Raw genomic sequence first — 12,500 nt, forward strand, 5'->3', positions numbered from 1 at the left:
TGGTGGCTTGGCTTTTTTATGTCATTATCTTAAGTCTCTATGAGTTTTTACGGTTTGCTTGTTTTGTGTATGGAATACAAAGTAATAGCAGTCACATTTGTCCTGCTAAATTACAAGTGGTTGCGCCCCCGAGAGCTGTCCGAGATCGACAGACAATCCCTAAAATAGATAATCCACGCAAATCTGTAGTGTAGACGGAATTGGCAAACCAAACTCGAACGGGATTTTGACCCGCGTTTGCGTATAGCTGACGCTGTTTTTTACACCTTGTAAGTCTACACCTTAGATGTGCCAAGATAGAAGAAAGAGAAGAGTTGAGCAAAGTTGTCTGTCTTTCCCCGTGTGTGTGTGTGTGTGTGTGTGTTTGTGTATCCGTCCAAGGCTTCCGTGTGATTCTCCCGTTCTCTGTGCGTAAATGCAGGGTCTTGTATAGGCTTGCTTGACAGGTTTAAGTATCAGATTCTGGATTTGACACAAGACGTAGGACACATTGAGCCTTCATGGTTCCCGGTGACTGCACATTTTGAGCCATACTTACATCGGACCCGTTTTCTGTGCAGTGAAGTTGGTAGAGTTCCGTATTACATTTCCAGTCTATCAGGGCGAGTTGTCTGGGCAGGGTTGAATTTCCTTTGAAACCGTGAATTAAGACCATGTAACCTTGGCCTGGTCCTCAAACATAGCTTTGTTATGCCTAAAAGCAAAAGTAAGGAGATATGCAATTTGAATACTCTGTAGTATAACGTCAGTTTATGTCTTCCTAGTTAATTGCAATGTGCACAAAGCTACTCTTCTTGCAGAGGCTTTGTCGGCGCAACCACCCCCTATAGTTTGAAGCAGCTTTAATTTTGTGCATTATACTACACAGAAAAATGTGGCATTAGACAGCTTGCGCACCAGATGGCTTAAAAGTGAAACCCACTTGTTTGGGCTTCACTTAGAGGCTCGACATTTGATCTCAGATTGCCGCGCTCCGAGTTTTGGTCTGCAAATTTGCGCATGTGAGAAGGCGTTCGTTTAGATCAGGATTACCGGACGTGATTGGAGACTACGGCCTTCCAGGTGCCATCTTGGACAGTTATCGGAAGTTCTCTTGGCAAGTCGAGCCAAGTGTCAAGTTAGGATCACGCCTGTGTTGCTTTCGACTTCCTTCTTGGATTCTTTGAAGTCGAGAGCTCATGCTCACACATCCCAAACCTGTCATATGTGGTTATATGCTAATGTGGAGGTAGTATTACAGAGGAAGAGTAGTTGTTGGTGTTTGTATTGTCCACAGCAGTCTTCATGTGCTCCAAAACAAGAGTCCCAAATTTGCTGATGTGATTAGGTCACACAGTGCAGCGAGGCTGTAGCCTATTCTTGCCTGTTTATCTGACAGAGGAAGGAGCTCAGCGCATCCCATGTGATCCAGTGCTTCCACTAAAGAACACACACACACACACACACACTCACACACACGCACACAGACATACACAAATTCTTTCAGTCCAAAAAAGAATGTCCCCGCCAGAGTTCCTTAAAAGGTGAAATGTTCAACATGGAAATTTGTTTCCATGTTTCGTTCGTTTCGTAAAAAATGCCATATTGGCAAAAGTGTTAGAAAACTCTTGCATTTTCTTTTTAGAACATTCTCCACATAGAGCATTTAAAAAGGGTTCTTTCATGGATAGCAGAATGCTATTTCGGGGTTCCATTTTGGAACCCTTTATTCTGTAAGACTGCAGTATGAATGGAGAAATGAAACCCTCTGACATCATCACAACCCCCCGGGGTGTGTGGGTGGGACGTTGGCCCAGTTCTTTTGGATGATTGTGACGGTGGGCCATCCTCTTTTTTGACTGATTGGGTGATCTGGGAGCGACCTGATTCCAAATGTGATATGATCTTGATGTGGAGTAATTTCAGTCTCAGTGACTACATAAGGAATAGTGGGAGGAGTGTTATCCTGCACTTGCGGGATGAAGGAAGGAAGCCAAAACTGGTTGGTGATATTTGCAAAATTGCATCAAGGGTTGGCGTTGTAGGTGTTTTTTTTAGTGCCACATCATTCATAGTAAATAGAAAATTGTCCATCCCAGAGCTAAACATGTTTGTTTTTTTTTGGCTTCACATTTTGACATGAGAATATGCTGTGTATGTGAATATGCTGTGTATAGTCACTGAACACTTCAAAGGTCTCTTCAAATGTGATGTGATCTGGGAACACCCATCACATCGTGAAATGTCACCAATTTAAGATATTGGTACCATTCTAGCCACATCCTGGATGTGGCTAGGATGGTATCAAGGATGTTGCTAGGGGACGGTATTCAGGATTTTGCTAGATGGTATCAGAATCTTAAGCTGGTGACATTTCAGTGTTGAAATGGAGTAGTAATCAAGGATTTTTGATTTCACCATGTGATGGGTTTTTCCCAGACCCCATCACAAATGTCAAAGGTCACCTTCAAAGGTCTCTCCCATAGATATTGGAAAGCTAGATACCGCATTGTCTGTTGAGTTGTATTAGGTGGCATCGTAAACGTGGCTGCCATATTTCTAGGGTCAACTGGTGGTGATCAGTGACACCTGTCTGATTTCCAGTCAGTCACATGCTCTTCCATTGGCCTCTAGTGATTGCTGCCCCCACCAAGATGGCGTCGCTATTTACGTACGTTCTGGAGCCCAATGCGGTATCTAGCTTTCTAATATCTATGGTCTCTCCCATCTGTCAGAGTCAGCTGTTGCAGCTGAGGCTAGTACCTGTGAGAATGTGAACTCGCATATTTGATAACTCCAGGAACTTTGATTGGTCACTACATGCATAATGATTGATTTATTGATTGATTGATTGATTGGTTGATTGATTGTCACAGGATCTGAGGTGAATTATAATGACTTCTACAAGAACATGTCCTTCCCTTGTCGCAACAGGAACGTCATTGTCATCTGATTGAGAGGAATTCTTGATGTTCTTTTTTTTTTTTTTTCGCAATACGAAGTTGAAGATTATGTCATGATTATGACTTGAAAATCAAACGGCCATATTTCATGGATGGTCCCCCCCTAGAACAGATAGAAACAAATTAGCCTTAGATAGAAGTGCAGTTCACCACATGAGGTTCACCAATTGTGACTGATCATTTGATACTTTCTCTCCCGGCTCACAGTGAAGTTGTCTCTTGGCCTCAATCCAGTTCAATTTAGATACTTTCTGCCTCGGCATGCTAAGCTGTTCAATGGAAATGTTGAGAGGTGGAAACCATTTAATCGATGGAGTGTGACGGGGGAGAACACTTGGAAGAGTCTCTGCAATTGTGTCAGGTCATAAAACTGACAGTGGAAAAATGATTCTCCGTTGGAGAGAGAAACCCGAGCTGTCCTGCTCTCCTCTGACCTCTGTCATACACAGCACCTTATGACCTGATGAATTAAGTTATATTGGCATTTAGGCATCAGCATTTAAGTGGATTTGAAGATAATTCTGACCCCTTGTCATTTGGAGTGAATTCAATCAGTTTACCCCGTAAATGCCACAGACGTGGACAGAATTGAACTGTACCATTGTCCACATTGCCTGAGTTACCTTACACAGTTGATTGAATCATGCAGTGGCCTTAGTTCTCTCTGGCCATAGTAACAGTACAGTACATTACTGTATCTAATGCCACTGTATCATACTTCCTTTAGTAGCATAATGTGATGATATGGGATGAAAGGAAAATTGCTGTGTAGCGCTTACTGTTGAATCACACTGCGGCCTTCGACGCTGTTCAAGCAAAGACATCCGTGGTTACCGTGGTTATGTAATGCATACTGTCAGTCATATATTGGTGATCTGTTCCGTGGTTTTAGGGTCATTTTCTCAAGCCGTCTTTCCTGATCTGTGTCACTATCTTTGGGGCGCGATAGAGTATCCTACCGTCATGGCCGACCGGCTCAGACCCCGCCCCAAATCAGACCGCAGATGCTAATTGCAAGTCTGTGTCACTTTGGATGCAAATGCCTGCTCCACTTCAGTCACTTTACTTTAATTGTTACTTTAATTAGCTATAAACTATTTCTGTCTTGTCAAAACTGCTTGTGTTGCTTTTGGATGAAAGCGTCTGCTAAATAGGACTTTACTTCACATTACTCTTTTATCTACAGTATTTGGGCGTTACCCATGTTAAAATAAATGAATATCGTACTTTAAACTGTTAATTTTAATGTTACTGTAATATAATGTTTATTGCTGTTTTTGTAAGGCATTTTGGACAATACCATCTGCTAATAACTATGAATATAAGCATTAACACAGATAAACACACTGTATAACACTAAACTGCAACAGTACAGGTGCAATCATTGTTTCCTTAGTTTGGTTATAAAGTTATAAAAACTGTATTTTCAACAACTAAAAGTCAGGTCATGTTAATGGGCCACATTAATCTCAACTGAAAGTAAAACCTATGACATGTTACTTTCTTCAGTGCACCTTATGGTTGTCTGGATCATACATACTGAAACAATTTCACATATTTTATCATATTTTATCCATTGAGATATAGGCAGATTTGGGCAGATATTACAGTACAGATATTACATGTGTGCTGTCTAGGTAGATATTAGCATGACCTTGGTGCTTAACTAGATGAGATGTAGGAACGATCTGTACTAATGCTGCAGTTGTCCGGCTATTGAATTCATGCCCTTGTTGTTATTAATGCAGAGGTCAACCGGTTGAGTGATATGATTGTATTGGATGGATGCGGATTCAGTCCATGCTGTGCTGTGCTGTGATGTACTATGCTGTGCTGTGTGTGGGTGTGGTATTAAACTCATGCCCTTGGTCTAGATTGGTGGTAGACATTGGTGGTGCAGTGGTTAAGGAGCTGGGCTAGCATGCTAGAAGTCTGAAAAGTTGTGGGTTCAGTTCCCGGCTTCCTCTGTCCACCGAGCAAGGCACTTAACCTTGAGTTGCTCTGGGGACAATGGCCCTAGCTAGGCCCTTGTCATATAATTGTCATATGTCGTGAGTTACTTTGGATAGAAGCATCTGGTAAATGTAAATGTAGTTGCTAGTCCATGCTAAAGCAGTTGAGAAGAAACCACATACAACATACACTACACCATAAACAGGATGATAAAATAACAAATCCACATGACTAAAAATAATTGTAAAAGATACTAAAACAAGGATCCTCCACATGAACGTAATAAGGATGTATATGTAGCATGAGGCGCTTGCAGTGACAGGGCAGGGACTGACCCTGTGTTTCAGTGGTACGGTGCTCAATGAGGTGTGTGTCATGGTGGTAGTGCAACAGTGCAGGTACACAGTGTATGTAGACACATGCCACAGCACCCCAGAGCAGTGGTGCCCTGCAGTAATCCAGACATGGTCCAGACATCTATCTATCTAACTCATGCCCTCGGTGCATTCTGGACGTAGCGACCACGTCATTTCCTCTTGACATTAAGCGCAGTCTATGGGCTGCACTCGGTGTAAACAGAACCACATGGTTTTATTTGTTCTTCATTGGAATTGTCATAGAACTATTTTAATGAGCTAAATAGAATCACAAAAGCATTACAGTCTAAAGTTGATAGCTGGAATGAGTGATTGCCCCCACAATCTACCAGCTGGCTCATAGAAAAATGTCTCAACTAAATGGCTATAAAACGAATAGCTAAACAATGCAATGTCTTAATGTGTGTGTGTGTGTGTGTGTGTGTGTGTGTGTGTGTGTGTTTGTGTGTTTGTGTGTGTGTGTGTGTCTGCATGTGTATGTGTGTGTGTTTGTGTGTGTGTGTGTGTGTGTGTGTGTGTGTGTGTGTGTGTGTGTGTGTGTGTGTGTCTGTATGTGTTTGTGTGTGTGTTTGTGTGTGTGTGTCTGCATATGTGTGTGTGTGTGTGTGTGTGTGTGTGTGTGTGTGTGTGTGTGTCTGTATGTGTTTGTGTGTGTCTGCATATGTGTGTGTGTCTGTGTGTGTGTGTGTGTGTGTGTGTGTGTGTGTGTGTGTGTGTGTCTGTATGTGTTTGTGTTTGTGTGTGTGTGTGTGTGTGTGTTTGTGTGTGTGTGTGTGTGTGTGTGTGTGTGTGTGTGTGTGTGTGTTTGTGTGTGTGTGTGTTTGTGTGTGTGTGTGTGTCTGCATGTGTATGTGTGTGTGTTTGTGTGTGTGTGTGTGTGTGTGTGTGTGTGTGTGTGTGTGTGTGTGTGTGTCTGTATGTGTTTGTGTGTGTGTTTGTGTGTGTGTGTCTGCATATGTGTGTGTGTGTGTGTGTGTGTGTGTGTGTGTGTCTGTATGTGTTTGTGTGTGTCTGCATATGTGTGTGTGTCTGTGTGTGTGTGTGTGTGTGTGTGTGTGTGTGTGTGTGTGTGTGTGTGTGTGTGTGTGTCTGTATGTGTTTGTGTTTGTGTGTGTGTGTGTGTGTGTGTTTGTGTGTGTGTGTGTGTGTGTGTGTGTGTGTGTGTGTGTGTGTGTGTGTGTGTGCAGTAGCCAGCCCAGTGCACGTCCCCTGCAGCAGGGTTGGGTAGCGCCAGCCAGTCTGAGCAGAGCTGCGCAGCTAAACCGAGCACGCTCAGTGAAACAGCGTCAGGGTGATTCCCAGCAAAGACTCACCAGCAAGCAGCATTTTAAAATGCAGTCTATTATTAATTACCGTTAAAGCCCAGGCTTTTATCCCTCTACCCGAAGACTCTCTCTCCTTCTCTCTATCTCTCTCCTCTTCCTCACTCTCTTAGTCTGTCTCTCCCTCTCCTGCTCTCACTCTATCCCCCTCTCTCTCTCCCTCTCTCTCTCTCTACTCCTGTCCATTTCCTTGTTTGGCAGAGGCTGACCGGTAGCACTTCCTCAGCAGTAGAGAGAAAAAAAAGAAAGGAAAGAGAGAACAGAAAAGAAAAGCAACAGAAGACAGAACAAGCCAGTTGTGGCATCCTGTGGTTTATGTGATGAAATGACTACTCGTAGTCCTGGTCTGGTTTTGAGCTTATGTCCTACTCCCAGCATCCTTTGGGAGCCCTCCCGGCTGTGTGTGAATATGGAGCTTGCGCTCTCTCACATCCTCTGTCCCAGTAGGTCCCAGCCTCCAGGGACCTCGACCCAGGCTTGGAAGTTGTCATTCTGCCTCTTGCCAACTGTCAGTCGAGGATTTGTTGACGTGTGTGTGTGTGTGTGTGTGTGTGTGTGTGTGTGTGTGTGTGCATGCTAGGGGCTAGGGAGGGGGAGGTGTACCTCAAATGCTTTCTATACCGTGCATACTTTCACACACCTACACAGATATACATCTGCAACTTTAATCACATGAATGCAGAATGGCAACTCAGTACAGTACAGTCAAACACTGAAAAGTAGGGGGGGGGGGGGGGGGTTGCTGTGGCACAACTGGCTACAATGCTCATACCTCATACCACATGGGTCCAAGACCTGGGTCATTTCCCGATCCCACCCCATCTCTCTCTCCCACTCTCGTCGTGTCAACCTCTAACTGTCCTATCACAATAAAAGCAAAAATGCCCCAAAAATATACTAGCAAGTGCACTAGATACACTACAAACTACTCTCCCCGGTCTCCAGCAATTAACAACAGCACATACCAAACAACCCGTCAGCAACAATTCCAGCAATGTTTGTGTTTGCCATAGCAACTGTGTGGCTGCTCTACTTAAAGCTTTAAAGGCATGACAGCACGCAGACTCTCTGTGCTAAACCGACGCCGGCCGATGGAGAGGAAAGGAGCTGGCCAGTTGACAACAGGGCTCCCTCTCCTCTCTCGACATGTTAGCCGCCGACATAATCACCTCCACGGGTGTCTTTGAGGGCAGCTGTTGAGTGAGAGTGGGGGATGGCGGTGTGATGTTTGTGGAGGTTGGGGGCGAGGGTTGGAGGCGCAGACTTAGGGAGGTCAGTGGGGAAGTAAATATAATATATGTGTGGTGGTCCCCATGATATGTGATCCAGCAGAAGAGTGCAGAAAGATGCCTGGCCCCTGGCCTGGTGGACGTGGGCAGGTATTGGGCCAGATATGGGCCAACGTTGGCCTGCTGGGATGACCTGTTCTCCACAGTCTCCTGAGGGGTTTGTAGTGCTGTAATGAGATCCACATGGAAGGAGAGAGAGAGAGAGAGAGAGAGAGAGAGAGAGAGAGAGGAAGAGGAGAGAATCGGTTCCTTTCCTATGTTCTAACCCTTTGCATTGTGAATTATGTAACTAACCCCCACTTGTTTGGGCGGTGGAGGGAGTTTGCTTGGGCTGAGGCAGAAGTTGGCTGAAGATCTTGCACAGTAAGCATTAGTCTAGACCGCCACTTTCAACCTCAGCCAACATGTCCTTAAAAATGTAAATGAAGTGGTCTGATTTTTTTAAAAAGAGAATTTCCTGTTGGTGGCTCTGGCCACTTAGAGTCATGTGTGTAAAGTGAGTTTTCCGTTGGGCTATCCCTAGACTGTGCATTTGGACTCCACTTTGCATCTGGACTCCACTTTGAATTTCGTGATTTACTTTGGCAAAACATACCAAACATGTCTATTATTCCCTTGTATAATTATGGATTATTAAATGGAGATTGATGAAGGGGAATTAGTTTTAATGATTTTAGCATAGAGCTGCAAGATAACAAAATATGAGTGAAAACTACTTCTTAACTTCTTAACCCTTTAGAAAGAACATTTCCAACATTCTAATAAAATAATGTTTTCATCAACAATGTAAGATCTGGAAGATCTGGGTTCTATTTTTTCCTCAGATGTTCTTTAGAATGCTCCAGAGCCATTGAGGGAGAACGTTTATTCTACAACATTCTAATTATTCTAATCACAACATTCTAAAGACACTGTTGTGATTGTAGCGGCTGAAGGGGAGACTGTATTCAGGCCCATATTCAGCTCTGCTCTGGGTCTCCTCTGGCTGTGGCCCCTGGGCAGCCCTCTGGGTCTCTGTGAACGCTTCTCAGGTGGGGTGATGAGTTAAGTACCAGGCTAACCCAGCTGCTGGCTGCTCCCAGGATATGATGTGAATCTGGCCAGGATGTGAAAGAATTTGGCCAGCTAGGCTTAGCGGCTCCCTGGGTGACTGTTTCCGACTATCTCAGTCCCCGAGGCCTTGTTGGCTGAGAACATGTCCTGACTCATGGTTCAGACATGCCTACCCATACGTTTCCCCTGCCAATCAGGGCTATGCATCCAATACCTCAGGCATGTGCTGGATGTGTCTGTAGATCTAGAGATGAGCTGGCCCCGTTAGCTGAGAACATTCTGACTCCTGACTCATGATGCAAACATGTCTGCGATGCACACCATGTCAGTCACTAGATTCTACCCAATGCCTCCAGACGAAAATATATATATATAAAAAAAGACCTCATGTGATCATCCCTCTGGAACCCGTTTAATCTGCCCGGTAGTTATTGGTGTAATCATTGTGTTTGGCAGGCGACTATCAACGTTGTGTAACTTAACTAAGTGGGGATGGACGTGCATGGCTTGTCCAGGCCACGCCAAGCTGCTTTGTTGATTTGCCTTTAAAAGGTAGCATGGCTCTGCTCGGTCGTGCCGTTGGCCCTGCAACCAGTCCTCCAGTGCTGCTGCATGCGGCCAAAAACAAAACAAAAACGCCAATGTGGATGACAGACAGCTGGAGAGACTGTTGAAAAATGAGTTGAATTTACTGCAATAGCGGCTTTCATTGCCAATAAGAACTCTGAAAAGGCTTCCTTCAAAGGCCGACGATGTGGGTTTTGAAGGGCTAACGCATGCCGGGTTTTCTTAGTAGCAGATGTTTTTTTTTTTTTTTTTGACATTCTGTGTTAGTGTGGCACCATGTGCAGGCAGCGGACGGACACAGTCAGTTTGGTGATGACCGCGACACAGGCGCTGCTTCTGCTGCTGCTGGTGCATAAAGCCTCTTTATAGAAACCGGGTTAAATCTAAGAAGCCCACAGAAGTGAAGGAAAACCCTTTAATCATCTTAGGAGATAAGCACCAGCAAGGGTCCATGGGGGGTTTGCTCTCTCTCTCTCTCTCTCTCTCTCTCTCTCTCTCTCTCTCTCTCTCTCTCTGTCTCCAAAGTGCAGTTTGCTCATTCTGTCTTTGTCTAATGTCATTAGTAGTATTTTAATCAATTTGCTCTCTCTCTCTCTTTCTCTACTATGGCATTAGTTGTCTATTAATCAGTTTGCTCTTTCTCTGCCTGTCTCTAACATGCCATTATGTTCATGCAATTCTCTCTCTCTCTCTTTCTCTCTCTCTCTCTCTCTTTCTATTACTCTCTCTCTCCTAGGCGTCGTTTGTTATCTGTTAATCTCACACTCTCTCTGTGAATCTCTCCCTTGTCTATTTTCTGTGTCTCTGCGCCCATCTGTCTCTCTCTCACACTCACACACTCACACTCACACACACACACTCACACACACACGTACACACACTCTCCTCCTCACTGTCGCTCCACCATCTCTTCTTGGTGTTAGTTCTCCCATTAGCGTCCCTGACTTATTCTTTTTGACCTGACAGGCGTTCCTAGATTGGGGTCAATAAACGATCACCCGTGGGGCTGACCGAGGGTTATGTCAAGCTCGGTGGTCACTGACCCTTTAGACTACCCTGGAAATCCACAGTGCTGCAACGAATCAGTCAGTTTTGGTCGTAGTGTTATCTAATTGCGTCGGAATCAGTCCGGAATCAGTCAGTAAACATTGGTTGTAGTGTGATCCAATTGCGTACAGTGAGATTTTCAAATGCATGCTTGGTGCCGCCCCTTGAGTTGGGCCATTTTCATTATTCATGGCCATACCCTTAATCTTTCTAGATTACTAGGGTCTGCATTTTCCAGGCTACCATTAGACTACATTCTCAGTCAAATACCAGGTTTACACAACATGGAAACAGAAGCACTTGGGGCTACTGGGCTAGTATGAGATGCTGTTGGCCCATCCCTAGCTCTAGTAGGCTAGCATGAGGAACTATTGGAGCAATAATTTCAAAATGTAAAATGTTACAGTACTAAACCCTACAGCTTGTCTCCTAATGAGTCACTTTGAATTAAAACACTGAGAGCACTTTCCATGAATGAAGACTCCATAACAGTCTTTAAGTGCACTCAAAGAGACTCAGAATGCATTAAATGCAAACATAATGACTTGTAATAATCATCTTCATTCACGTCAGTAATTGGTCTCATAAAAGTTTTATAACACAAACACAAAGCATTTTACTTTATATTTAACCTAATTAGAACAGGATGCTGGCATTCTCTCAATAACATTATAAATTCATAACACATATATTTTAATGTAGCATTTTGCTTCTGTGGAAATGTAATATTGTAATTCTGTAGTGATTCTATAAAGGTTAGTGATAGTGATGGCTATAAAAGTTACTTTTAAGCATTATCCTATTATTATTTATGCTGTACTGGTTTTAAAACTTTAGAAAGTTTGGTGTCTATCGTTCTACAGTACATAGAACAATTTCCTGTGGTAAGGTTCCTACCACAAAAAGGTTCCTCCTTGTTGCATGCCTTTTCTGAGGTGAGAACCAAAGTAGTGTTAAAAGCTTAAAGGTAGGCCCCGGCCGTGGCGCAACTGGCTGGGACACCTGCTCTGTACGCCGGCGACCTGGGTTCAATTCCCTCCCTGACATGGTCCTTTCCGGATCCCACCCCAACTCTCTCTCCCACTCACTTCCTGTCATTCTCCACTATCCTGCATGAAAGCCCAAAAAATAAACAAAAAAAAAGAACCTAAAGGTTCTGAGATCAAATTTACAAAGAGTCCATTATCAGTGTATTCTAGGAAGACCCTTTAATGGTATCTCTCTGGAGATGATCCGGATAACATTGAGAACTATTTGTGTCTTTTTATCTAACAAGACCCTGGGTCCAATCCCCTTGAGCTGGGGAAACCTATAAGCTAAATGTAACTATCTCTTACAAGAGTTTGTTTGTCTGTAAAAAGACACGCCATGGGGCTGGTTTGGGGAGTGTATGTGCGGTGTATGAGCTTATTGTGATATTGCTAGTTCTGTAGGGCCTGTGGCAGTTTGTTGTGTTGTGTTAGTACTCTTTTGTTGTTTGTGGTGCTGTGTTGTTCTGGGGAGAACCCTTGCATACCTGTCAGGTGTGTCATACTGGAAAGGTGTCACCAACCTGCACAAAAAGAATCTCCCGGCGAGAATTTTCGGAATTCTCTCTAACCCCGCCTCAGAATCTTGCTAAATGAATGTGGGAAGGAGGTGGTGGAGGTGGAGAAGGTGGAGGAGAAGGAGAAGGGGAAGGTGGAGGGGATGGATATGGTTGGTAGTTGTTGACAGATTTTTGAGCCGACATTTGAAGCCCAGAAAACAAACTTGAAGCTCGCTTTGGATGCCAGAGTAGAAGGGAATGAAATCTTGTGAAACCGCAAGTACAATGGATCGTTTTTCTTCCACGGCTACTTCTCCACGGCTACAAAGGTTGCTGTTAACGCAGAATCAGATATTAGATCCCAATCTAAAATAAAATGTGCTATCGCCTGGAGATATGGTTATGTCAGGCCAGGATGTTCT

The 12,500-nt window shown here is 44.0% G+C and overlaps 1 protein-coding gene across 1 annotated transcript in view; it reads left to right on the forward strand.

Annotated features, from left to right (window-relative positions):
* Positions 1–12,500, forward strand: part of ntf3 (neurotrophin 3) — a 31,827-nt gene that overhangs the window by 877 nt on the left and 18,450 nt on the right. The gene's annotated exons all lie outside the window — the stretch shown is intronic.

Source organism: Alosa sapidissima, chromosome 22 (genome assembly GCF_018492685.1).
Source record: "Alosa sapidissima isolate fAloSap1 chromosome 22, fAloSap1.pri, whole genome shotgun sequence".
In the NCBI taxonomy this organism is placed as follows: Eukaryota; Metazoa; Chordata; class Actinopteri; order Clupeiformes; family Clupeidae; genus Alosa; species Alosa sapidissima.